General features: G+C 41.3%; 28 non-coding genes across 28 annotated transcripts; all 28 read right to left on the bottom strand.

The window, feature by feature from the left end:
* Positions 1–268: 268 nt before the first annotated feature.
* On the bottom strand, positions 269–342 carry trnat-ugu (transfer RNA threonine (anticodon UGU)). Its single transcript has one exon. It is a non-coding gene; the product is annotated as a tRNA-Thr (tRNA).
* Positions 343–478: 136 nt separating this feature from the next.
* Positions 479–567, bottom strand: trnar-ucu (transfer RNA arginine (anticodon UCU)). The gene is given in 2 exon segments: positions 479–514; positions 531–567. It is a non-coding gene; the product is annotated as a tRNA-Arg (tRNA).
* A 139-nt stretch (positions 568–706) lies between these two features.
* trnat-ugu (transfer RNA threonine (anticodon UGU)) lies at positions 707–780 on the bottom strand. The gene has a single exon. It is a non-coding gene; the product is annotated as a tRNA-Thr (tRNA).
* Positions 781–1,611: 831 nt separating this feature from the next.
* Positions 1,612–1,685, bottom strand: trnat-cgu (transfer RNA threonine (anticodon CGU)). Its single transcript has one exon. It is a non-coding gene; the product is annotated as a tRNA-Thr (tRNA).
* Positions 1,686–2,393: 708 nt separating this feature from the next.
* trnat-agu (transfer RNA threonine (anticodon AGU)) lies at positions 2,394–2,467 on the bottom strand. The gene has a single exon. It is a non-coding gene; the product is annotated as a tRNA-Thr (tRNA).
* Positions 2,468–3,003: 536 nt separating this feature from the next.
* trnar-ucu (transfer RNA arginine (anticodon UCU)) lies at positions 3,004–3,092 on the bottom strand. The gene is given in 2 exon segments: positions 3,004–3,039; positions 3,056–3,092. It is a non-coding gene; the product is annotated as a tRNA-Arg (tRNA).
* A 6,046-nt stretch (positions 3,093–9,138) lies between these two features.
* On the bottom strand, positions 9,139–9,227 carry trnar-ucu (transfer RNA arginine (anticodon UCU)). Its single transcript is given in 2 exon segments — positions 9,139–9,174; positions 9,191–9,227. It is a non-coding gene; the product is annotated as a tRNA-Arg (tRNA).
* A 139-nt stretch (positions 9,228–9,366) lies between these two features.
* Positions 9,367–9,440, bottom strand: trnat-agu (transfer RNA threonine (anticodon AGU)). Its single transcript has one exon. It is a non-coding gene; the product is annotated as a tRNA-Thr (tRNA).
* A 1,619-nt stretch (positions 9,441–11,059) lies between these two features.
* On the bottom strand, positions 11,060–11,133 carry trnat-agu (transfer RNA threonine (anticodon AGU)). The gene has a single exon. It is a non-coding gene; the product is annotated as a tRNA-Thr (tRNA).
* Positions 11,134–11,880: 747 nt separating this feature from the next.
* Positions 11,881–11,954, bottom strand: trnat-cgu (transfer RNA threonine (anticodon CGU)). Its single transcript has one exon. It is a non-coding gene; the product is annotated as a tRNA-Thr (tRNA).
* A 136-nt stretch (positions 11,955–12,090) lies between these two features.
* trnar-ucu (transfer RNA arginine (anticodon UCU)) lies at positions 12,091–12,179 on the bottom strand. Its single transcript is given in 2 exon segments — positions 12,091–12,126; positions 12,143–12,179. It is a non-coding gene; the product is annotated as a tRNA-Arg (tRNA).
* A 139-nt stretch (positions 12,180–12,318) lies between these two features.
* Positions 12,319–12,392, bottom strand: trnat-agu (transfer RNA threonine (anticodon AGU)). Its single transcript has one exon. It is a non-coding gene; the product is annotated as a tRNA-Thr (tRNA).
* A 1,634-nt stretch (positions 12,393–14,026) lies between these two features.
* Positions 14,027–14,100, bottom strand: trnat-agu (transfer RNA threonine (anticodon AGU)). The gene has a single exon. It is a non-coding gene; the product is annotated as a tRNA-Thr (tRNA).
* Positions 14,101–14,847: 747 nt separating this feature from the next.
* On the bottom strand, positions 14,848–14,921 carry trnat-cgu (transfer RNA threonine (anticodon CGU)). The gene has a single exon. It is a non-coding gene; the product is annotated as a tRNA-Thr (tRNA).
* A 136-nt stretch (positions 14,922–15,057) lies between these two features.
* Positions 15,058–15,146, bottom strand: trnar-ucu (transfer RNA arginine (anticodon UCU)). Its single transcript is given in 2 exon segments — positions 15,058–15,093; positions 15,110–15,146. It is a non-coding gene; the product is annotated as a tRNA-Arg (tRNA).
* Positions 15,147–15,285: 139 nt separating this feature from the next.
* trnai-aau (transfer RNA isoleucine (anticodon AAU)) lies at positions 15,286–15,359 on the bottom strand. Its single transcript has one exon. It is a non-coding gene; the product is annotated as a tRNA-Ile (tRNA).
* Positions 15,360–16,989: 1,630 nt separating this feature from the next.
* On the bottom strand, positions 16,990–17,063 carry trnat-agu (transfer RNA threonine (anticodon AGU)). The gene has a single exon. It is a non-coding gene; the product is annotated as a tRNA-Thr (tRNA).
* Positions 17,064–17,826: 763 nt separating this feature from the next.
* On the bottom strand, positions 17,827–17,900 carry trnat-ugu (transfer RNA threonine (anticodon UGU)). Its single transcript has one exon. It is a non-coding gene; the product is annotated as a tRNA-Thr (tRNA).
* A 136-nt stretch (positions 17,901–18,036) lies between these two features.
* trnar-ucu (transfer RNA arginine (anticodon UCU)) lies at positions 18,037–18,125 on the bottom strand. Its single transcript is given in 2 exon segments — positions 18,037–18,072; positions 18,089–18,125. It is a non-coding gene; the product is annotated as a tRNA-Arg (tRNA).
* A 139-nt stretch (positions 18,126–18,264) lies between these two features.
* Positions 18,265–18,338, bottom strand: trnat-ugu (transfer RNA threonine (anticodon UGU)). The gene has a single exon. It is a non-coding gene; the product is annotated as a tRNA-Thr (tRNA).
* Positions 18,339–19,972: 1,634 nt separating this feature from the next.
* On the bottom strand, positions 19,973–20,046 carry trnat-agu (transfer RNA threonine (anticodon AGU)). The gene has a single exon. It is a non-coding gene; the product is annotated as a tRNA-Thr (tRNA).
* A 1,544-nt stretch (positions 20,047–21,590) lies between these two features.
* On the bottom strand, positions 21,591–21,664 carry trnat-agu (transfer RNA threonine (anticodon AGU)). The gene has a single exon. It is a non-coding gene; the product is annotated as a tRNA-Thr (tRNA).
* Positions 21,665–22,410: 746 nt separating this feature from the next.
* On the bottom strand, positions 22,411–22,484 carry trnat-cgu (transfer RNA threonine (anticodon CGU)). The gene has a single exon. It is a non-coding gene; the product is annotated as a tRNA-Thr (tRNA).
* A 137-nt stretch (positions 22,485–22,621) lies between these two features.
* trnar-ucu (transfer RNA arginine (anticodon UCU)) lies at positions 22,622–22,710 on the bottom strand. Its single transcript is given in 2 exon segments — positions 22,622–22,657; positions 22,674–22,710. It is a non-coding gene; the product is annotated as a tRNA-Arg (tRNA).
* A 139-nt stretch (positions 22,711–22,849) lies between these two features.
* trnat-ugu (transfer RNA threonine (anticodon UGU)) lies at positions 22,850–22,923 on the bottom strand. The gene has a single exon. It is a non-coding gene; the product is annotated as a tRNA-Thr (tRNA).
* Positions 22,924–23,759: 836 nt separating this feature from the next.
* Positions 23,760–23,832, bottom strand: trnat-cgu (transfer RNA threonine (anticodon CGU)). Its single transcript has one exon. It is a non-coding gene; the product is annotated as a tRNA-Thr (tRNA).
* Positions 23,833–24,550: 718 nt separating this feature from the next.
* Positions 24,551–24,624, bottom strand: trnat-agu (transfer RNA threonine (anticodon AGU)). Its single transcript has one exon. It is a non-coding gene; the product is annotated as a tRNA-Thr (tRNA).
* Positions 24,625–25,387: 763 nt separating this feature from the next.
* Positions 25,388–25,461, bottom strand: trnat-cgu (transfer RNA threonine (anticodon CGU)). The gene has a single exon. It is a non-coding gene; the product is annotated as a tRNA-Thr (tRNA).
* Between the last annotated feature and the right edge of the window lie 75 nt (positions 25,462–25,536).

The following is a 25,536-nucleotide window of genomic DNA, read 5'->3' as shown; positions in this document are numbered from 1 at the left end:
TCAAGTTTTAAGCATATGTCTGACTCACAGAGACATCAGAGCAAAAGAGGCCACTGACTATTCTGGTGGGACTCGCAACCAGGGAATTTCTCCATTCGCATCCTAGAAGTCCAAAGTTCTATCCATTGTACCATAAAATGACACACTTCAGGGAAGTGTTGCATGCGCAGCACTTCTTAGTTTTTCCAGTTTTGTGCAGGTAAACACAGTTCGTCATGCAAAGACTTTCATATGTGAAAAGGTTAAGCACTCCCATATCCTGTGCCAAAGGCACTGCTGGGATTTGAACCCAGGATCTCCTGTTTACAAGACAGGCGCTTTGACCAGCTAAGCCACAGCGCCAGATACTGTGAATTTTGTTGGTAAAACAAGTCTAAAAGAGGTACCACATCAGGAAAACAGCTGATCACGTCATGAACGAGGTCCCTTAGAGGTAAGAGGATTGTTTCCAAAACATCTGAGCAATAGAGGGTATGCACGACTCTGGTGGGACTCAAACCCACAACCTTTGAATATCTCCATTCACAATCTAGAAGTCCAATGCGCTATCCATTGCGCCACAGAGCCACAAAAGACAAACTTTAAGACGCTATTGCATGCACATCACTTCTTAGATTTCCTCATTTTGTGCAGATGCACACTGTTCAGCATGCAAAGATTTACATATGTAAACGATTAAGTGAGTGGTGCCCACATCCTGTGGAATAGGCACTGCTGGGATTCGAACCCAGGATCTCCTGTTTACAAGACAGGTGCTTTGACCAACTAAGCCACAGCGCCACTTGCTGAACTCTCTACAATGTGTTGGCATAAAAAGTCTAAAAGAGGTAGCAGGTCAGGAAAATAGCTGATTACATCATGAAAGAGGTTAGGGGATTATTTCCAAAACCCGAGGGGCATGCAGGGCTCTGTTGAAGAAAGAGGGAATATCTGAAACTCTCAATACTTGTGTCTGAAATGTTTTTGGAACCTCCAGATACAATACATCTAAATTCTGTCTCAGCTGGGAGAAATGGAAAGCAATCTCTGCTATGCTTTCAGCTGATCTGAAAGACAAAATCCAGAAAGATTTTCATGAATTATATATTCATATTTGTAAAGACTGTTTTGAATACATCCAGAGGCTGGATCTCAACAATAGGAAGTAGCAGATTCTGGCCTAAGCCAGTGGTTTTCAAACCATTCTCGAAACCTCCCAGACGCTATACATTTTCGTTATCTTCCTTATTTCAACAGAGTTAATTGAGCTACTTAGTAGAGTACTCAATGATCTGACGTGGGTGTGTCCAATAAGGGAGATGAGCAGAATGTGAAGGGTAGGCTTCTGAAGTAGTTTGTGGACCCCAGTTTTAAACATATGTCTGACTCACAGAGACATCAGAGCAAAAGAGGCCACTGACTATTCTGGTGGGACTCACAAACAGGGAATTTCTCCATTCGCATCCTAGAAGTCCAAAGTTCTATCCATTGTACCATAAAATGACACACTTCAGGGAAGTGTTGCATGCGCAGCACTTCTTAAGTTTTTCCAGTTTTGTGCAGGTAAACACAGTTCGTCATGCAAAGACTTTCATATGTGAAAAGGTTAAGCACTCCCATATCCTGTGCCAAAGGCACTGCTGGGATTTGAACCCAGGAACTCCTGTTTACGAGATAGGCGCTTTGACCAGCTAAGCCACAGCGCCAGGTACTGTGGAATTTGTTGGTAAAACAAGTCTAAAAGAGGTACCACATCAGGAAAACAGCTGATCACGTCATGAACGAGGTCCCTTAGAGGTAAGAGGATTGTTTCCAAAACACGAGGGCCTTTCACGCCTCAAGGGAATGTCTGAACTCATTTAATTTTGGCTCTACACTCTCGATAGTAATGCCTAAAATGTTTCCTGAGCCTTCTTCTGATATGAAAGGGCAAAATCCAGAAAGATATCCATGTATTATTCTTCATATATTTAAAGACTTTGTTTGTACAAATATCCATAGGCTTGACCATATCAATCGGTAGTAGCAGATTTCAGGCCTAAGCCAGGAGCTTGCAAACCATTCTTGAAGCGCATCTGCACCACATATATATATTTTTTTTTATTATCTCTCTCATTTAATACAGGTGAATCAAATAATTGATTGATAAGTAACGTACTGGACGATCTGACTTGGGTGTGCTCAATAAGGAAAAGAAGAAAAATGTGCTGCGTAGGCTTCTGAAAAAGTTGGAAAACCCCAGCTTTAAGCAAATGTCAGTCCGGTAAAGACGTCTGTGCAAAGGGACACCATTCGTGACTCTGGTGGGACCCAAAAAACGGCACACTTTTTAAAACCTTCATTTGCAACCGAGAAGTCCAGATTGTCTTTCACATCAGAGATGATTGAATGACTACTCTTAGAAGCCACAGATAAGACACTGCTGGGATTCGAATACAGGATCTCCTGTTTACTAGACAGGCGCTTTAACCAACTAAGCCACAGCGCCAGTTACTGTCACCGGTTCGATGCTTTTGTATACAAAGTCTAAAAGAGGTAGCACGTCAGGAGAATAGCTGATTACATCATGAATAGGTCCCTTTGAAGTTACAGGATTATTTCCAAAACCTGAAAGGTGTGCAGGCTTCTGTTGAGGGACAAGGGAATATCTCAAGCCATTTATTTCTGGATCGAAACTCTCAGTACTCGTGTCTCAAATGTTTCGGGAACCTCCAGTTACGATACATCTAAATGCTGTTTCAGCTTGGAGAAATGGAAAGCGTGTTTTTTTTCTTCTTTTTTTCTAGGTAGGTGGCCAACAATAGGTTGTTGCAGATTTTGGCCTAGGCCAGTGGATTTCAACCTATTCTTATTTAAATAGGTGACTTAAGTTAATTAGTAGAGTACTCTGTGATCTGAGTTGGGTGTGTCCAATAAGGGAAATAAGCAGAACGTGAAGGGTATGCTTCTGAAGTAGTTTGTGGATTCAAGTTTTAAGCATATGCCTGTCCAACACAAAGACATCTGAGCAATAGAGGGTATGCACGACTCTGGTGGGACTCGAACCCACAACCTTTGAATACCTCCATTCACAATCTAGAAGTCCAATGCGCTATCCATTGCGCCACAGAGCCACAAAAGACAAGCTTTAAGACGCTATTCGATGCACATCACTTCTTAGATTTCCTCATTTTGTGCAGATGCACACTGTTCAGCATGCAAAGATTTACATATGTAAAAGATTAAGTGAGCGGTGCCCACATCCTGTGGCATAGGCACTGCTATGATTCGAATCCATGATCTCCTGTTTACTAGACAGGCGCTTTGACCAACTAAGCAACAGCGCCAGTTACTGTCGCTGGTTCGATGCTTTTGTATACAAAGTCTAAAAGAGGTAGCATGTCAGGAGAATAGCTGATTACATCATGAATAGGTCCCTTTGAAGTTACAGGATTATTTCCAAAACCTGAAAGGTGTGCAGGCTTCTGTTGAGGGATAAGGGTGTTGTGAACTTTTTCTTTGTAGAAAAGTTAGAAGCTCAGACCAGGAGACGGTGGAAGTTTTCCAAGCAGAAGTTCTTTATTGCTTGTCGGTAGCTGCAGTCATTCCAACATCGTCTAAATTAAAGTAACTTTACATGGTATATTATAGGCATTTTAAGAGGAGGGACTTCTGGAGGTGGAGACAAATTCAAACAAAGCATGCAAATGTAGTACGAACACACCCTACTCTGAGGGCATTACCAATCCAATGGAATCAGGATAACTATTCAAATGCTGATAGTGGCCAGGAACTCTGGTTCCAAGAGCCATCCCAGAGCCATTAAAGAAAGTCTCAGAGATCAGACTCATTTAACTTACAATGGAGAAAAGAGGATTTGCCAGATTCTCTTGCTGGAAACTGTTTCACAGCTGATATCATTTACCATCCTAACCTGAAATGCTAACTTCAACAAACAGAACTTTCTCAGTTTATATATGATAGTATTAGAAGTTAGATTAAACCTTTTAATAAACTTGTATTCCTTCAATTCCCCCTTTGGGAGTTCTAAATTACTCCCACACTATATACAAATTTAAACAATTAAAAATTCATTCTTGCAACTTGTGATAGTTACAGGCACATAAGGCATTTTCTGTGTTTATTTTTCTGTAATTGCATGTTGACACATAAACAAAACATGCAATTAGGGTCCGTGAGTCTTTTCTGGTTGGAACTGTGATTTTCTCGTGATCAATCAAGTTTCTGAACCATGAAGAACTATCTTCAGTCATCTTGGTGTAATTTTGCTGAAAGATCAAGAATGTCTTGTTGGACCACCATGTTTGTGCACAAGTGAGTCCTGGAATGCAGTCATCTTCGGATGTGACATGCACACTTTCTTTCCAGCAAACAAGGCATTTGTGACATATTCATCAGCTCTAAGAATATGTTGTTTCTGGAGTCCGGACTTTGTGCGATCTTCATGATGTGTAGTAGTAGGACAATCTTGATCATGTCGATGTATGACTGAAGGTTTCGTAGTCTCTGCGTTGTGTATTTATTTTTTCTTTTTCTTTTCTCTATCCTTTTGTGATAGTTGGCTCGGGAGTGGGTCTAGTTGTTTCTTGAGGTTATGTCTTCATACGCAGACGAGGAGGTCGGTGCATATGGGTCTCGGTTCAGCCATCAAGTGTTATCTGCACAGAGGAAGAGAGAAAACAAAAGACAGGAGAGCAGTATTTGTTCAAACACTAGGGTTGTAAACTTTTCCGAGTCTGCTATTGTTGTTCCTTCTTCCCTATTTCTTAATTATGACACCTAAAGAACGCAGTGAGATGAGGATGGATTAATGGATGGGAAGGCCTATGAGGGATTCTTCACCGAAGGGTTGGCCCCCGACGCCTGTTGCAATCGGTTCTTTCCTCGGCTCCCCACTGGTTCGTGTCCTATGCTATCCCTGTTGGAGCAGGAACAACCTTACAATGTGACACATGAGTCCAGGTTTTCTTTCCCTGACATAATACTGCAGCAGCTGTAATCAACATCACTTGATATGGTCCGTGCCACTTAGGCTCTAATGGCTTGTTTTTGAATGACTTTATCATAACCCATTGACCTGGGATGATAGTGTGTCCACCTTCTGGTGGAGTCTGCCAACACGACTCAACTCTCTCTCTGGCACTCTGTACTGCCTTTGTGAGGTTTTCACAGTAAGTGATCAGGGCATCTGAGGCAATGTGTACATCAGCATTTCTAAGATCAATCACACCTGGCATCTGCATTGGGCGTCCAGTAATAATCTCATGAGGGCTCAGTCCTACTGATCTGTTGGTGAGGCTCTTATACTACACAGTACTGCTGGCAACGCTTCAACCCATGGTACTCCTTCCTGATGCATTTTGCTTAGCCTGATTTTCATTGTTCTGTTTGCACGTTCAACCTGACACCAAAATCATGAATTACCCCAAAAGCATATCTGGAATCTGTGTAGATATTAGCAACCGATCCTGAAGCTAGCGTGCATGCTCTTGTTAGGGCTACTAGTTCTGCAGCTTGAGCTGAAAAATGATCTGGAAGACGTCCTGAAGCTAACACTTCCGTGGTGGACGTTGCTGCATAACCTGCTCGTCTGTTACCTTTTTCTTTTACTTCACTCATAGGTGTATATGTAAGCGTAACACAATCGTAAGTAATTTCTCCTTCATCCTCTAACAAAACTTCAGTCATAGCAGACAGCATACATGAGGACGGATTTGTGACAGGTGCACGCTGTAAGACAATATTTGGCATTATTGTGGACACTGCATGAGGGCTTTTTTTACGTTTACAGTCTGACCTAACACACTTAATGATGAAAGGTCTGTGCTGTAAAATAACATTTAAGGCTGTGAGTCTACCTAACTTGGTGTTCCCCAAAGGAAGGGTGAGACAGTCACTTTCCTTTTGTTCTATTAAACAAAAATAAGTCTTTCATCTTTGTTGGAAGTTACTGGGGAAATTAAGCACTCACAGCCCAAATGGTTAACACATCAACAAGCTGCCCAACGAGTTTAATGACGAGGGGACGGGCTGCTTCAGAGTAGCAAGCAGACTGAGTAGGAGCTGAGTAACATTGTTAACTTGTTTAAAGTTCTTTTTGTTTTTCCTACACTCCTTTCCCCAATGTCCATGTTTACCACAGTAATAACAACTGCTGCCCTCTCTCTTAGGACATTTGCGTTTCTGTTGATTCTCTGTGTTGACCTTAAAGGATGCTGCTGCAATTTTTACTCATGCCTTGACATCAGAATCTGTTTCCCAAGTAGTTAACCTCTCCAAGTTGTTTTGTATGGTTCTAGTGGACCATGTTAAGTCTAAGAAAGGCAATGCTTTTCTATGTTCTGACAACAGACCATCAAACCATGTGCGAACTAGGGGACCATTATCTTCTAACACCTTCTCTGAAGTGTCAGCTATACCACTGTACGCTGCTGCTGACTGGCAAAATCTTTGAGTGTACTCACTAACAGTTTCACCCTTCTTCTGTAAACAACTAGTGATCTTCGACCAGTCAATTTTGGGTCCAACAATGTTCTTCAACGCTTTCAGAACTCCCTCTCTCAATTCATCTTTTCTGGCATGTTGTAGTTCAGAAGTAACAGCAGACTCAAAACTGTTGAATTCAGATTCAGTTAGAATTTGTGACATCAGCTGTGTGACTTCTGCCAACGACATGTCGTAAAGACGCATTTTACTGATCAATGCCCTTCTAAAATCAGAAAAATCTGTGCGTACTGAAGGTAAGCTTTGGGATAGTCTTTCTATGTCTCTAGGTCCGAGTGCTTTGGCAACAGTTTGGTTTTGGACAACAGAAGAGTTGGGAGGAACACTTTCAGTTCCCTCAATTCCCTGAGATCTTCTTGCAACACATACCTTTACTGAATCTACAGGCTTATCAGTCAGGATAAGTTTCATCTGACTGTTGGTCTTCTGAGTCACATTTGGTTGAGGCCTTGTTATGGCCCACCTTAGTGTGCATTTGTTTGTTCTGTTCTTTTAATTTATCAATACACCTAGTTTGTTCTTGTGCAATGGATAAGCTATATTCTCTATGGCAACAGATTATGCCTTTCATGTTTTTCTTTCTGATACATGCACCTAACACCTTCTTGCATTCTTCAATAGACCAAACTTTGTCTGGATCAATACCAAATTTCTTTGTCAAATCCAATCTAACTGACTCAGTCATTATGGAATCCATTTTCTCTCCTAACAATGACTTGAACTCACTGTCTGTCCATAAAGGGCTAGCTAGTCAATTTTTCTCAGTTGATGGAACTAGCCTAGCATTTCTTCTAACCATTTTGTGGATTTCTTTTGTTACCACACAATCAAAAAATAAACTTCTCTGATCAACAGAGGGTATACTTGTTAACACAGATCAAATCTTGTTAAACTTCCTTGTTACCAACACATCAAAAACTATTAGCATGTTACGCTAATCTTCCCTAAAAGAAAAATGCAAAGGATCTTTCACCTTCTTAACTTTTAGAGGATAAAACAAACAAAAACACTAAATCTTCTCTGATCAAAAGAGGCTACACTCGATAACACAGTTAACCTTCCTTACCCAGAGCAAAGGGTAACACAGAAAATATTAGCACGTTACGCTAATCTTCTCTAAAAGGAAATGCAAAGGATCTTTCACCTTCCTAACTTTAAGAGGATAAACACATCCCTGTTTGAACAGAGGTTCACCAATATTGACACGTAATGTTAACCTTCCCTAACTTTAGAGGATACCTTCTCTAGCAATGTAGAGGCTATACTTTCATCTTGAAAATAAACTTTTAAAGGGTAACTTTGTTAGCCAGACACTGCAGCTGTCTGATAACTGTTCTCTGACGGCGCAGAGATTTGTACTGGTCTTCAGTGGTTCTTTGAATAGAGTGAAACTCACCAAATCGTTGTTTGTACGGAAAGGATTCCGTCTGGAACTCAGCCAAAAAAAGTTTGTTCTTTGTTGAGCTTTGAAGTTTCAGGAGTCAGTTCTGGAACTCAGTCTTTGTTGAGTGGAGATTTCAGTTCTGGAACTCAGTCTTTGTTGAGTGGAGATTTCAGTTCTGGAACTCAGTCTTTGTTGAGTGGAGATTTCAGTTCTGGAACTCAGTCTTTGTTGAGTGGAGATTTCAGTTCTGTATTCAGGTAAGATTCTCTCTGGAATGCAGTCAGATCTTTGAGCTTGAATTCCAATCTGGATTCAGGTGAAGTTAATTCTATCCGGGTCACGGCACCATCTGTAGTGATCTTTTTCTTTGTAGAAAAGTTAGAAGCTCAGACCAGGAGAGGGTGGAAGTTTTCCAAGCAGAAGTTCTTTATTGCTTGTCGGTAGCTGCAGTCATTCCAACATCGTCTAAATTAAAGTAACTTTACATGGTATATTATAGGCATTTTAAGAGGAGGGACTTCTGGAGGTGGAGATAAATTCAAACAAAGCATGCAAATGTAGTACGAACACACCCTACTCTGAGGGCATTACCAATCCAATGGAATCAGCATAACTATTCAAATGCTGATAGTGGCCAGGAACTCTGGTTCCAAGAGCCATCTCAGAGCCATTAAAGAAAGTCTCAGTGATCAGACTCATTTAACTTACAATGGAGAAAACAGGATTTGCCAGATTCTCTTGCTGGAAACTGTTTCACAGCTGATATCATTTACCATCCTAACCTGAAATGCTAACTTCAACAAACAGAACTTTCTCAGTTTATATATGATAGTATTAGAAGTTAGATTAAACCTTTTAATAAACTTGTATTCCTTCAAGGGACAAGGGAATATCTCAAGCCATTTATTTCTGGATCGAAACTCTCAGTACTCGTGTCTCAAATGTTTCGGGAACCTCTAGTTACGATACATCTAAATGCTGTTTCAGCTTGGAGAAATGGAAAGCGTGTTTTTTTTTCTTCTTTTTTTTCTAGGTAGGTGGCCAACAATAGGTTGTTGCAGATTTTGGCCTAGGCCAGTGGATTTCAACCTATTCTTATTTAAATAGGTGACTTAAGTTAATTAGTAGAGTACTCTGTGATCTGAGTTGGGTGTGTCCAATAAGGGAAATAAGCAGAACGTGAAGGGTATGCTTCTGGAGTAGTTTGTGGATTCAAGTTTTAAGCATATGCTTGTCCAACACAAAGACATCTGAGCAAAAGAGGGTATGCACGACTCTGGTGGGACTCGAACCCACAACCTTTGAATATCTCCATTCACAATCTAGAAGTCCAATGCGCTATTCATTGCGCCACAGAGCCACAAATGACAAACTTTAAGACGCTATTGCATGCACATCACTTCTTAGATTTCCACATTTTGTGCAGATGCACATTGTTCAGCATGCAAAGATTTACATATGTAAAAGAATAAGTGAGCGGTGCCCACATCCACTGGCATAGGCACTGCTGGGATTCGAACCCAGGATCTCCTGTTTACTAGACAGGCGCTTTGACCAACTAAGCCACAGCGCCACTTGCTGAACCTGCTACAATGTGTTGCTATAAAAAGTAGCAGGTCAGGAAAATAGCTGATTACATCATGAAAGAGGTTAGGGGATTATTTCCAAAACCCGAGGGGCATTCAGGGCTCTGTTGAAGAAAGAGGGAATATCTGAAACTGTCAATACGTGTTTCTGAAATGTTTTTGGAACCTCCAGTTACAATACATCTAAACTCTGTCTCAGCTAGGAGAAATGGAAAGCAATCTCTGCTATGCTTTCAGCTGATCTGAAAGACAAAATCCAGAAAGCTTTTCATGAATTATATATTCATATTTGTAAAGACTGTTTTGAATACATCCAGAGGCTGGATCTCAACAATAGGAAGTAGCAGATTCTGGCCTAAGCCAGTGGTTTTCAAAACATTCTCGAAACCTCCCAGACGCTATACATTTTTGTTATTTACCTTATTTCAAAAGGGTTAATTGAGCTACTTAGTAGAGTACTCTATGATCTGACGTGGGTGTGTCCAATAAGGGAGATGAGCAGAATGTGAAGGGTAGGCTTCTGAAGTAGTTTGTGGACCTCAGTTTTAAACATATGTCTGACTCACAGAGACATCAGAGCAAAAGAGGCCACTGACTATTCTGGTGGGACTCAAAACCACAACCAGGGAATTTCTCCATTCGCATCCCAGAAGTCCAAAGTTCTATCCATTGTACCATAAAATGACACACTTCAGGGAAGTATTGCATGCGCAGCACTTCTTAGTTTTTCCAGTTTTGTGCAGGTAAACACAGTTCGTCATGCAAAGACTTTCATATGTGAAAAGGTTAAGCACTCCCATATCCTGTGCCAAAGGCACTGCTGGGATTTGAACCCAGGATCTCCTGTTTACGAGACAGGCGCTTTGACCAGCTAAGCCACAGATCAGTGAAATTTGTTGGTAAAACAAGTCTAAAAGAGGTAGCACATCAGGAAAACAGCTGATCACGTCATGAAAGAGGTCCCTTAGAGGTAAGAGGATTGTTTCCAAAACACGAGGGCCTTTCACGCCTCAAGGGAATGTCTGAACTCATTTAATTTTGGCTCTACACTCTCGATAGTCATGCCTAAAATGTTTCCTGAGCCTTCTTCTGATATGAAATGGCAAAATCCAGAAAGTTATCCATGTATTATTCTTCATATATGTAAAGACTTTGTTTGTACAAATATCCATAGGCTTGACCATATCAATGGGTAGTAGCAGATTTCAGGCCTAAGCCAGGAGCTTGCAAACCATTCTTGAAGCGCATCTGCACCACATATATATATATTTTTTATTATCTCTCTCATTTAATACAGGTGAATCAAATAATTGATTGATAATTAACGTACTCGACGATCTGACTTGGGTGTGCTCAATAAGGAAAAGAAGTAAAATGTGTTGCGTAGGCTTCTGAAAAAGTTGGAAAACCCCAGCTTTAAGCAAATGTCATTCTGGTAAAGACGTCTGTGCAAAGGGACACCATTCGTGACTCTGGTGGGACCCAAAAAACGACAACCTTTTTAAAACCTTCATTTGCAACCGAGAAGTCCAGATTGTCTTTCCTGCCAAGACTTTCACGTCAGAGAAGGAGAAGGTTAAATGACTACTCTTAGAAGCCACAGATTAGGCACTGCTTGGATTCGAACCCAGGATCTCCTGTTTACTAGACAGGCGCTTTGACCAACTAAGCCACAGCGCCAGTTACTGTCACTGGTTCGATGCTTTTGTATACAAAGTCTAAAAGAGGTAGCATGTCAGGAGAATAGCTGATTACATCATGAATAGGTCCCTTTGAAGTTACAGGATTATTTCCAAAACCTGAAAGGTGTGCAGGCTTCTGTTGAGGGACAAGGGAATATCTCAAGCCATTTATTTCTGGATCGAAACTCTCAGTACTCGTGTCTCAAATGTTTCGGGAACCTCCAGTTACGATACATCTAAATGCTGTTTCAGCTTGGTGAAATGGAAAGCGTGTTTTTTTTTCTTCTTTTTCTTCTAGGTAGGTGGCCAACAATAGGTTGTTGCAGATTTTGGCCTAGGCCAGTGGATTTCAACCTATTCTTATTTAAATAGGTGACTTAAGTTAATTAGTAGAGTACTCTGTGATCTGAGTTGGGTGTGTCCAAAGAGGGAAATAAGCAGAACGTGAAGGGTATGCTTCTGAAGTAGTTTGTGGATTCAAGTTTTAAGCATATGTCTGACTCACAGAGACATCAGAGCAAAAGAGGCCACTGACTATTCTGGTGGGACTCACAACCAGGGAATTTCTCCATTCGCATCCTAGAAGTCCAAAGTTGTATCCATTGTACCATAAAATGACACACTTCAGGGAAGTGTTGCATGCGCAGCACTTCTTAGTTTTTCCAGTTTTGTGCAGGTAAACACAGTTCGTCATGCAAAGACTTTCATATGTGAAAAGGTTAAGCACTCCCATATCCTGTGCCAAAGACACTGCTGGGATTTGAACCCAGGATCTCCTGTTTACGAGACAGGCGCTTTGACCAGCTAAGCCACAGCGCCAGATACTGTGAAATTTGTTGGTAAAACAAGTCTAAAAGAGGTACCACATCAGGAAAACAGCTGATCACGTCATGAACGAGGTCCCTTAGAGGTAAGAGGATTGTTTCCAAAACATCTGAGCAATACAGGGGATGCACGACTCTGGTGGGACTCGAACCCACAACCTTTGAATATCTCCATTCACAATCTAGAAGTCCAATGCGCTATCCATTGCGCCACAGAGCCACAAAAGACAAGCTTTAAGACGCTATTGCATGCACATCACTTCTTAGATTTCCACATTTTGTGCAGATGCACACTGTTCAGCATGCAAAGATTTACATATGTAAAAGATTAAGTGAGCGGTGCCCACATTCACTGGCATAGGCACTGCTGGGATTCGAACCCAGGATCTCCTGTTTACTAGACAGGCGCTTTGACCAACTAAGCCACAGCGCCACTTGCTGAACCTTGTACAATGTGTTGCTATAACAAGTCTAAAAGAGGTAGCAGGTCAGGAAAATAGCTGATAACATCATGAAAGAGGTTAGGGGATTATTTCCAAAACCCGAGGGGCATTCAGGGCTCTGTTGAAGAAAGAGGGAATATCTGAAACTGTCAATACGTGTTTCTGAAATGTTTTTGGAACCTCCAGTTACAATACATCTAAACTCTGTCTCAGCTAGGAGAAATGGAAAGCAATCTCTGCTATGCTTTCAGCTGATCTGAAAGACAAAATCCAGAAAGCTTTTCATGAATTATATATTCATATTTGTAAAGACTGTTTTGAATACATCCAGAGGCTGGATCTCAACAATAGGAAGTAGCAGATTCTGGCCTAAGCCAGTGGTTTTCAAAACATTCTCGAAACCTCCCAGACGCTATACATTTTTGTTATTTACCTTATTTCAAAAGGGTTAATTGAGCTACTTAGTAGAGTACTCTATGATCTGACGTGGGTGTGTCCAATAAGGGAGATGAGCAGAATGTGAAGGGTAGGCTTCTGAAGTAGTTTGTGGACCCCAGTTTTAAACATATGTCTGACTCACAGAGACATCAGAGCAAAAGAGGCCACTGACTATTCTGGTGGGACTCAAAACCACAACCAGGGAATTTCTCCATTCGCATCCCAGAAGTCCAAAGTTCTATCCATTGTACCATAAAATGACACACTTCAGGGAAGTATTGCATGCGCAGCACTTCTTAGTTTTTCCAGTTTTGTGCAGGTAAACACAGTTCGTCATGCAAAGACTTTCATATGTGAAAAGGTTAAGCACTCCCATATCCTGTGCCAAAGGCACTGCTGGGATTTGAACCCAGGATCTCCTGTTTACAAGACAGGCGCTTTGAACAGCTAAGCCACAGATCAGTGAAATTTGTTGGTAAAACAAGTCTAAAAGAGGTAGCACATCAGGAAAACAGCTGATCACGTCATGAAAGAGGTCCCTTAGAGGTAAGAGGATTGTTTCCAAAACACGAGGGCCTTTCACGCCTCAAGGGAATGTCTGAACTCATTTAATTTTGGCTCTACACTCTCGATAGTCATGCCTAAAATGTTTCCTGAGCCTTCTTCTGATATGAAATGGCAAAATCCAGAAAGTTATCCATGTATTATTCTTCATATATGTAAAGACTTTGTTTGTACAAATATCCATAGGCTTGACCATATCAATGGGTAGTAGCAGATTTCAGGCCTAAGCCAGGAGCTTGCAAACCATTCTTGAAGCGCATCTGCACCACATATATATATATATATTTTTTATTATCTCTCTCATTTAATACAGGTGAATCAAATAATTGATTGATAATTAACGTACTCGACGATCTGACTTGGGTGTGCTCAATAAGGAAAAGAAGAAAAATGTGTTGCGTAGGCTTCTGAAAAAGTTGGAAAACCCCAGCTTTAAGCAAATGTCAGTCTGGTAAAGACGTCTGTGCAAAGGGACACCATTCGTGACTCTGGTGGGACCCAAAAAACGACAACCTTTTTAAAACCTTCATTTGCAACCGAGAAGTCCAGATTGTCTTTCCTGCCAAGACTTTCACGTCAGAGAAGGAGAAGGTTAAATGACTACTCTTAGAAGCTACAGATTAGGCACTGCTGGGATTCGAACCCAGGATCTCCTGTTTACTAGACAGGCGCTTTGACCAACTAAGCCACAGCGCCAGCTACTGTCACTGGTTCGATGCTTTTGTATACAAAGTCTAAAAGAGGTAGCATGTCAGGAGAATAGCTGATTACATCATGAATAGGTCCCTTTGAAGTTACAGGATTATTTCCAAAACCTGAAAGGTGTGCAGGCTTCTGTTGAGGGACAAGGGAATATCTCAAGCCATTTATTTCTGGATCGAAACTCTCAGTACTCGTGTCTCAAATGTTTAGGGAACGACCAGTTACGATACATCTAAATGCTGTTTCAGCTTGGTGAAATGGAAAGCGTGTTTTTTTTTCTTCTTTTTCTTCTAGGTAGGTGGCCAACAATAGGTTGTTGCAGATTTTGGCCTAGGCCAGTGGATTTCAACCTATTCTTATTTAAATAGGTGACTTAAGTTAATTAGTAGAGTACTCTGTGATCTGAGTTGGGTGTGTCCAAAGAGGGAAATAAGCAGAACGTGAAGGGTATGCTTCTGAAGTAGTTTGTGGATTCAAGTTTTAAGCATATGTCTGACTCACAGAGACATCAGAGCAAAAGAGGCCACTGACTATTCTGGTGGGACTCACAACCAGGGAATTTCTCCATTCGCATCCTAGAAGTCCAAAGTTGTATCCATTGTACCATAAAATGACACACTTCAGGGAAGTGTTGCATGCGCAGCACTTCTTAGTTTTTCCAGTTTTGTGCAGGTAAACACAGTTCGTCATGCAAAGACTTTCATATGTGAAAAGGTTAAGCACTCCCATATTCTGTGCCAAAGGCACTGCTGGGATTTGAACCCAGGATCTCCTGTTTACGAGACAGGCGCTTTGACCAGCTAAGCCACAGCGCCAGATACTGTGAAATTTGTTGGTAAAACAAGTCTAAAAGAGGTACCACATCAGGAAAACAGCTGATCACGTCATGAACGAGGTCCCTTAGAGGTAAGAGGATTGTTTCCAAAACATCTGAGCAATAGAGGGTATGCACAACTCTGGTGGGACTCGAACCCACAACCTTTGAATATCTCCATTCACAATCTAGAAGTCCAATGCGCTATCCATTGCGCCACAGAGCCACAAAAGACAAGCTTTAAGACGCTATTGCATGCACATCAATTCTTAGATTTCCACATTTTGTGCAGATGCACACTGTTCAGCATGCACAGATTTACATATGTAAAACATTAAGTGAGCGGTGCCCACATCCACTGGCATAGGCACTGCTGGGATTCGAACCCAGGATCTCCTGTTTATTAGACAGGCGCTTTGACCAACTAAGCCACAGCGCCACTTGCCGAACCTTCTACAATGTGTTGCTATAAAAAGTCTAAAAGAGGTAGCAGGTCAGGAAAATAGCTGATTACATCATGAAAGAGGTTAGGGGATTATTTCCAAAACCCGAGGGGCATTCAGGGCTCTGTTGAAGAAAGAGGTAATATCTGAAACTGTCAATACGTGTTTCTGAAATGTTTTTGGAACCTCCAGTTACAATACATCTAAACTCTGTGTTAGCTAGGAGAAATGGAAAGCAATCTCTGCTATGCTTTCAGCTGATCTGAAAGACAAAATCCAGAAAGCTTTTCATGAATTATATATTCATATTTGTAAAGACTGTTTTGAATACATCCAGAGGCTGGATCTCAACAATAGGAAGTAGCAGATTCTGGCCTAAGCCAGTGGTTTTCAAAACATTCTCGAAACCTCCCAGACGCTATACATTTTTGTTATTTACCTTATTTCAAAAGGGTTAATTGAGCTACTTAGTAGAGTACTCTATGATCTGACGTGGGTGTGTCCAATAAGGGAGATGAGCAGAATGTGAAGGGTAGGCTTCTGAAGTAGTTTGTGGACCCCAGTTTTAAACATATGTCTGACTCACAGAGACATCAGAGCAAAAGAGGCCACTGACTATTCTGGTGGGACTCAAAACCACAACCAGGGAATTTCTCCATTCGCATCCCAGAAGTCCAAAGTTCTATCCATTGTACCATAAAATGACACACTTCAGGGAAGTATTGCATGCGCAGCACTTCTTAGTTTTTCCAGTTTTGTGCAGGTAAACACAGTTCGTCATGCAAAGACTTTCATATGTGAAAAGGTTAAGCACTCCCATATCCTGTGCCAAAGGCACTGCTGGGATTTGAACCCAGGATCTCCTGTTTACGAGACAGGCGCTTTGACCAGCTAAGCCACAGATCAGTGAAATTTGTTGGTAAAACAAGTCTAAAAGAGGTAGCACATCAGGAAAACAGCTGATCACGTCATGAAAGAGGTCCCTTAGAGGTAAGAGGATTGTTTCCAAAACACGAGGGCCTTTCACGCCTCAAGGGAATGTCTGAACTCATTTAATTTTGGCTCTACACTCTCGATAGTCATGCCTAAAATGTTTCCTGAGCCTTCTTCTGATATGAAATGGCAAAATCCAGAAAGTTATCCATGTATTATTCTTCATATATGTAAAGACTTTGTTTGTACAAATATCCATAGGCTTGACCATATCAATGGGTAGTAGCAGATTTCAGGCCTAAGCCAGGAGCTTGCAAACCATTCTTGAAGCGCATCTGCACCACATATATATATTTTTTTTATTATCTCTCTCATTTAATACAGGTGAATCAAATAATTGATTGATAATTAACGTACTCGACGAGCTGACTTGGGTGTGCTCAATAAGGAAAAGAAGAAAAATGTGTTGCGTAGGCTTCTGAAAAAGTTGGAAAACCCCAGCTTTAAGCAAATGTCAGTCTGGTAAAGACGTCTGTGCAAAGGGACACCATTCGTGACTCTGGTGGGACCCAAAAAACGACAACCTTTTTAAAACCTTCATTTGCAACCGAGAAGTCCAGATTGTCTTTCCTGCCAAGACTTTCACGTCAGAGAAGGAGAAGGTTAAATGACTACTCTAAGAAGCCACAGATTAGGCACTGCTGGGATTCGAACCCAGGATCTCCTGTTTACTAGACAGGCGCTTTGACCAACTAAGCCACAGCGCCAGTTACTGTCACTGGTTCGATGCTTTTGTATACAAAGTCTAAAAGAGGTAGCATGTCAGGAGAATAGCTGATTACATCATGAATAGGTCCCTTTGAAGTTACAGGATTATTTCCAAAACCTGAAAGGTGTGCAGGCTTCTGTTGAGGGACAAGGGAATATCTCAAGCCATTTATTTCTGGATCGAAACTCTCAGTACTCGTGTCTCAAATGTTTCGGGAACCTCCAGTTACGATACATCTAAATGCTGTTTCAGCTTGGTGAAATGGAAAGCGTGTTTTTTTTTCTTCTTTTTCTTCTAGGTAGGTGGCCAACAATAGGTTGTTGCAGATTTTGGCCTAGGCCAGTGGATTTCAACCTATTCTTATTTAAATAGGTGACTTAAGTTAATTAGTAGAGTACTCTGTGATCTGAGTTGGGTGTGTCCAAAGAGGGAAATAAGCAGAACGTGAAGGGTATGCTTCTGAAGTAGTTTGTGGATTCAAGTTTTAAGCATATGTCTGACTCACAGAGACATCAGAGCAAAAGAGGCCACTGACTATTCTGGTGGGACTCACAACCAGGGAATTTCTCCATTCGCATCCTAGAAGTCCAAAGTTGTATCCATTGTACCATAAAATGACACACTTCAGGGAAGTGTTGCATGCGCAGCACTTCTTAGTTTTTCCAGTTTTGTGCAGGTAAACACAGTTCGTCATGCAAAGACTTTCATATGCAAAGACTTTCATATGTGAAAAGGTTAAGCACTCCCATATCCTGTGCCAAAGGCACTGCTGGGATTTGAACCCAGGATCTCCTGTTTACAAGACAGGCGCTTTGACCAGCTAAGCCACAGCGCCAGATACTGTGAATTTTGTTGGTAAAACAAGTCTAAAAGAGGTACCACATCAGGAAAACTGCTGATCAAGTCATGAACGAGGTCCCTTAGAGGTAAGAGGATTGTTTCCAAAACATCTGAGCAATAGAGGGTATGCACGACTCTGGTGGGACTCAAACCCACAACCTTTGAATATCTCCATTCACAATCTAGAAGTCCAATGCGCTATCCATTGCGCCACAGAGCCACAAAAGACAAACTTTAAGACGCTATTGCATGCACATCACTTCTTAGATTTCCACATTTTGTGCAGATGCACACTGTTCAGCATGCAAAGATTTACATATGTAAAAGATTAAGTGAGTGGTGCCCACATCCTGTGGCATAGGCACTGCTGAGATTCGAACCCAGGATCTCCTGTTTACAAGACAGGCGCTTTGACCAACTAAGCCACAGCGCCACTTGCTGAACCTTCTACAATGTGTTGCTATAAAAAGTCTAAAAGAGGTAGCAGGTCAGGAAAATAGCTGATTACATCATGAAAGAGGTTAGGGGATTATTTCCAAAACCCGAGGGGCATTCAGGGCTCTGTTGAAGAAAGAGGGAATATCTGAAACTGTCAATACGTGTTTCTGAAATGTTTTTGGAACCTCCAGTTACAATACATCTAAACTCTGTCTCAGCTAGGAGAAATGGAAAGCAATCTCTGCTATGCTTTCAGCTGATCTGAAAGACAAAATCCAGAAAGCTTTTCATGAATTATATATTCATATTTGTAAAGACTGTTTTGAATACATCCAGAGGCTGGATCTCAACAATAGGAAGTAGCAGATTCTGGCCTAAGCCAGTGGTTTTCAAAACATTCTCGAAACCTCCCAGACGCTATACATTTTTGTTATTTACCTTATTTCAAAAGGGTTAATTGAGCTACTTAGTAGAGTACTCTATGATCTGACGTGGGTGTGTCCAATAAGGGAGATGAGCAGAATGTGAAGGGTAGGCTTCTGAAGTAGTTTGTGGACCCCAGTTTTAAACATATGTCTGACTCACAGAGACATCAGAGCAAAAGAGGCCACTGACTATTCTGGTGGGACTCAAAACCACAACCAGGGAATTTCTCCATTCGCATCCCAGAAGTCCAAAGTTCTATCCATTGTACCATAAAATGACACACTTCAGGGAAGTATTGCATGCGCAGCACTTCTTAGTTTTTCCAGTTTTGTGCAGGTAAACACAGTTCGTCATGCAAAGACTTTCATATGTGAAAAGGTTAAGCACTCCCATATCCTGTGCCAAAGGCACTTCTGGGATTTGAACCCAGGATCTCCTGTTTACGAGACAGGCGCTTTGACCAGCTAAGCCACAGATCAGTGAAATTTGTTGGTAAAACAAGTCTAAAAGAGGTAGCACATCAGGAAAACAGCTGATCACGTCATGAAAGAGGTCCCTTAGAGGTAAGAGGATTGTTTCCAAAACACGAGGGCCTTTCACGCCTCAAGGGAATGTCTGAACTCATTTAATTTTGGCTCTACACTCTCGATAGTCATGCCTAAAATGTTTCCTGAGCCTTCTTCTGATATGAAATGGCAAAATCCAGAAAGTTATCCATGTATTATTCTTCATATATGTAAAGACTTTGTTTGTACAAATATCCATAGGCTTGACCATATCAATGGGTAGTAGCAGATTTCAGGCCTAAGCCAGGAGCTTGCAAACCATTCTTGAAGCGCATCTGCACCACATATATATATATATATTTTTTATTATCTCTCTCATTTAATACAGGTGAATCAAATAATTGATTGATAATTAACGTACTCGACGATCTGACTTGGGTGTGCTCAATAAGGAAAAGAAGAAAAATGTGTTGCGTAGGCTTCTGAAAAAGTTGGAAAACCCCAGCTTTAAGCAAATGTCAGTCTGGTAAAGACGTCTGTGCAAAGGGACACCATTCGTGACTCTGGTGGGACCCAAAAAACGACAACCTTTTTAAAACCTTCATTTGCAACCGAGAAGTCCAGATTGTCTTTCCTGCCAAGACTTTCACGTCAGAGAAGGAGAAGGTTAAATGACTACTCTTAGAAGCCACAGATTAGGCACTGCTGGGATTCAAACCCAGGATCTCCTGTTTACTAGACAGGCGCTTTGACCAACTAAGCCACAGCGCCAGTTACTGTCACTGGTTCGATGCTTTTGTATACAAAGTCTAAAAGAGGTAGCATGTCAGGAGAATAGCTGATTACATCATGAATAGGTCCCTTTGAAGTTACAGGATTATTTCCAAAACCTGAAAGGTGTGCAGGCTTCTGTTGAGGGACAAGGGAATATCTCAAGCCATTTATTTCTGGATCGAAACTCTCAGTACTCGTGTCTCAAATGTTTCGGGAACCTCCAGTTACGATACATCTAAATGCTGTTTCAGCTTGGTGAAATGGAAAGCGTGTTTTTTTTCTTCTTTTTCTTCTAGGTAGGTGGCCAACAATAGGTTGTTGCAGATTTTGGCCTAGGCCAGTGGATTTCAACCTATTCTTATTTAAATAGGTGACTTAAGTTAATTAGTAGAGTACTCTGTGATCTGAGTTGGGTGTGTCCAAAGAGGGAAATAAGCAGAACGTGAAGGGTATGCTTCTGAAGTAGTTTGTGGATTCAAGTTTTAAGCATATGTCTGACTCACAGAGACATCAGAGCAAAAGAGGCCACTGACTATTCTGGTGGGACTCACAACAAGGGAATTTCTCCATTCGCATCCTAGTAGTCCAAAGTTGTATCCATTGTACCATAAAATGACACACTTCAGGGAAGTGTTGCATGCTCTGCACTTCTTAGTTTTTCCAGTTTTGTGCAGGTAAACACAGTTCGTCATGCAAAGACTTTCATATGTGAAAAGGTTAAGCACTCCCATATCCTGTGCCAAAGGCACTGCTGGGATTTGAACCCAGGATCTCCTGTTTACGAGACAGGCGCTTTGACCAGCTAAGCCACAGATCAGTGAAATTTGTTGGTAAAACAAGTCTAAAAGAGGTAGCACATCAGGAAAACAGCTGATCACGTCATGAAAGAGGTCCCTTAGAGGTAAGAGGATTGTTTCCAAAACACGAGGGCCTTTCACGCCTCAAGGGAATGTCTGAACTCATTTAATTTTGGCTCTACACTCTCGATAGTCATGCCTAAAATGTTTCCTGAGCCTTCTTCTGATATGAAATGGCAAAATCCAGAAAGTTATCCATGTATTATTCTTCATATATGTAAAGACTTTGTTTGTACAAATATCCATAGGCTTGACCATATCAATGGGTAGTAGCAGATTTCAGGCCTAAGCCAGGAGCTTGCAAACCATTCTTGAAGCGCATCTGCACCACATATATATATATATATTTTTTACTATCTCTCTCATTTAATACAGGTGAATCAAATAATTGATTGATAATTAACGTACTCGACGATCTGACTTGGGTGTGCTCAATAAGGAAAAGAAGAAAAATGTGTTGCGTAGGCTTCTGAAAAAGTTGGAAAACCCCAGCTTTAAGCAAATGTCAGTCTGGTAAAGACGTCTGTGCAAAGGGACACCATTCGTGACTCTGGTGGGACCCAAAAAACGACAACCTTTTTAAAACCTTCATTTGCAACCGAGAAGTCCAGATTGTCTTTCCTGCCAAGACTTTCACGTCAGAGAAGGAGAAGGTTAAATGACTACTCTTAGAAGCCACAGATTAGGCACTGCTGGGATTCAAACCCAGGATCTCCTGTTTACTAGACAGGCGCTTTGACCAACTAAGCCACAGCGCCAGTTACTGTCACTGGTTCGATGCTTTTGTATACAAAGTCTAAAAGAGGTAGCATGTCAGGAGAATAGCTGATTACATCATGAATAGGTCCCTTTGAAGTTACAGGATTATTTCCAAAACCTGAAAGGTGTGCAGGCTTCTGTTGAGGGACAAGGGAATATCTCAAGCCATTTATTTCTGGATCGAAACTCTCAGTACTCGTGTCTCAAATGTTTCGGGAACCTCCAGTTACGATACATCTAAATGCTGTTTCAGCTTGGTGAAATGGAAAGCGTGTTTTTTTTCTTCTTTTTCTTCTAGGTAGGTGGCCAACAATAGGTTGTTGCAGATTTTGGCCTAGGCCAGTGGATTTCAACCTATTCTTATTTAAATAGGTGACTTAAGTTAATTAGTAGAGTACTCTGTGATCTGAGTTGGGTGTGTCCAAAGAGGGAAATAAGCAGAACGTGAAGGGTATGCTTCTGAAGTAGTTTGTGGATTCAAGTTTTAAGCATATGTCTGACTCACAGAGACATCAGAGCAAAAGAGGCCACTGACTATTCTGGTGGGACTCACAACAAGGGAATTTCTCCATTCGCATCCTAGTAGTCCAAAGTTGTATCCATTGTACCATAAAATGACACACTTCAGGGAAGTGTTGCATGCTCTGCACTTCTTAGTTTTTCCAGTTTTGTGCAGGTAAACACAGTTCGTCATGCAAAGACTTTCATATGTGAAAAGGTTAAGCACTCCCATATCCTGTGCCAAAGACACTGCTGGGATTTGAACCCAGGATCTCCTGTTTACGAGACAGGCGCTTTGACCAGCTAAGCCACAGCGCCAGATACTGTGAAATTTGTTGGTAAAACAAGTCTAAAAGTGGTACACACATCAGGAAAACAGCTGATCACGTCATGAACGATGTCCCTTAGAGGTAAGAGGATTGTTTCCAAAACATCTGAGCAATAGAGGGTATGCACGACTCTGGTGGGACTCGAACCCACAACCTTTGAATATCTCCATTCACAATCTAGAAGTCCAATGCGCTATCCATTGCGCCACAGAGCCACAAAAGACAAACTTTAAGACGCTATTGCATGCACATCACTTCTTAGATTTCCACATTTTGTGCAGATGCACACTGTTCAGCATGCAAAGATTTACATATGTAAAAGATTAAGTGAGTGGTGCCCACATCCTGTGGCATAGGCACTGCTGGGATTCGAACCCAGGATCTCCTGTTTACAAGACAGGCGCTTTGACCAACTAAGCCACAGCGCCACTTGCCAAACCTTCTACAATGTGTTGCTATAAAAAGTCTAAAAGAGGTAGCAGGTCAGGAAAATAGCTGATTACATCATGAAAGAGGTTAGGGGATTATTTCCAAAACCCGAGGGGCATTCAGGGCTCTGTTGAAGAAAGAGGGAATATCTGAAACTCTCAATACGTGTTTCTGAAAGGTTTTTGGAACCTCCAGTTACAATACATCTAAACTCTGTCTCAGCTAGGAGAAATGGAAAACAATCTCTGCTATGCTTTCAGCTGATCTGAAAGACAAAATCCAGAAAGCTTTTCATGAATTATATATTCATATTTGTAAAGACTGTTTTGAATACATCCAGAGGCTGGATCTCAACAATAGGAAGTAGCAGATTCTGGCCTAAGCCAGTGGTTTTCAAACCATTCTCGAAACCTCCCAGACGCTATACATTTTCGTTATTTACCTTATTTCAAAAGGGTTAATTGAGCTACTTAGTAGAGTACTCTATGATCTGACGTGGGTGTGTCCAATAAGGGAGATGAGCAGAATGTGAAGGGTAGGCTTCTGAAGTAGTTTGTGGACCCCAGTTTTAAACATATGTCTGACTCACAGAGACATCAGAGCAAAAGAGGCCACTGACTATTCTGGTGGGACTCAAAACCACAACCAGGGAATTTCTCCATTCGCATCCCAGAAGTCCAAAGTTCTATCCATTGTACCATAAAATGACACACTTCAGGGAAGTATTGCATGCGCAGCACTTCTTAGTTTTTCCAGTTTTGTGCAGGTAAACACAGTTCGTCATGCAAAGACTTTCATATGTGAAAAGGTTAAGCACTCCCATATCCTGTGCCAAAGGCACAGCTGGGATTTGAACCCAGGATCTCCTGTTTACGAGACAGGCGCTTTGACCAGCTAAGCCACAGATCAGTGAAATTTGTTGGTAAAACAAGTCTAAAAGAGGTAGCACATCAGGAAAACAGCTGATCACGTCATGAAAGAGGTCCCTTAGAGTTAAGAGGATTGTTTCCAAAACACGAGGGCCTTTCACGCCTCAAGGGAATGTCTGAACTCATTTAATTTTGGCTCTACACTCTCGATAGTCATGCCTAAAATGTTTCCTGAGCCTTCTTCTGATATGAAATGGCAAAATCCAGAAAGTTATCCATGTATTATTCTTCATATATGTAAAGACTTTGTTTATACAAATATCCATAGGCTTGACCATATCAATAGGTAGTAGCAGATTTCAGGCCTAAGCCAGGAGCTTGCAAACCATTCTTGAAGCGCATCTGCACCACATATATATATATATATATTTATTATCTCTCTCATTTAATACAGGTGAATCAAATAATTGATTGATAAGTAACGTACTCGACGATCTGACTTGGGTGTGCTCAATAAGGAAAAGAAGAAAAATGTGTTGCGTAGGCTTCTGAAAAAGTTGGAAAACCCCAGCTTTAAGCAAATGTCAGTTTGGTAAAGACGTCTGTGCAAAGGGACACCATTCGTGACTCTGGTGGGACCCAAAAAACGACAACCTTTTTAAAACCTTCATTTGCAACCGAGAAGTCCAGATTGTCTTTCCTGCCAAGACTTTCACGTCAGAGAAGGTTAAATGACTACTCTTAGAAGCCACAGATTAGGCACTGCTGGGATTTGAACCCAGGATCTCCTGTTTACTAGACAGGCACTTTGACCAACTAAGCCACAGCGCCAGTTACTGTCACTGGTTCGATGCTTTTGTATACAAAGTCTAAAAGAGGTAGCATGTCAGGAGAATAGCTGATTACATCATGAATAGGTCCCTTTGAAGTTACAGGATTATTTACAAAACCTGAAATGTGTGCAGGCTTCTGTTGAGGGACAAGGGAATATCTCAAGCCATTTATTTCTGGATCGAAACTCTCAGTACTCGTGTCTCAAATGTTTCGGGAACCTCCAGTTACGATACATCTAAATGCTGTTTCAGCTTGGAGAAATGGAAAGCGTGTTTTTTTTTCTTCTTTTTCTTCTAGGTAGGTGGCCAACAATAGGTTGTTGCAGATTTTGGCCTAGGCCAGTGGATTTCAACCTATTCTTATTTAAATAGGTGACTTAAGTTAATTAGTAGAGTACTCTGTGATCTGAGTTGGGTGTGTCCAATAAGGGAAATAAGCAGAACATGAAGGGTATGCTTCTGAAGTAGTTTGTGGATTCAAGTTTTAAGCATATGTCTGACTCACAGAGACATCAGAGCAAAAGAGGCCACTGACTATTCTGGTGGGACTCACAACCAGGGAATTTCTCCATTCGCATCCTAGAAGTCCAAAGTTGTATCCATTGTACCATAAAATGACACACTTCAGGGAAGTGTTGCATGCGCAGCACTTCTTAGTTTTTCCAGTTTTGTGCAGGTAAACACAGTTCGTCATGCAAAGACTTTCATATGCAAAGACTTTCATATGTGAAAAGGTTAAGCACTCCCATATCCTGTGCCAAAGACACTGCTGGGATTTGAACCCAGGATCTCCTGTTTACGAGACAGGCGCTTTGACCAGCTAAGCCACAGCGCCAGATACTGTGAAATTTGTTGGTAAAACAAGTCTAAAAGAGGTACCACATCAGGAAAACTGCTGATCAAGTCATGA

The sequence above is a fragment of the Siphateles boraxobius genome, unplaced genomic scaffold, assembly GCF_051911475.1.
Source record: "Siphateles boraxobius isolate OS27281-9 unplaced genomic scaffold, OSU_SipBor_1 42, whole genome shotgun sequence".
In the NCBI taxonomy this organism is placed as follows: Eukaryota; Metazoa; Chordata; class Actinopteri; order Cypriniformes; family Leuciscidae; genus Siphateles; species Siphateles boraxobius.
The sequence above is the reverse complement of the archived record's forward strand: the minus strand, read 5'-3'. Positions and strand labels throughout refer to the sequence as shown.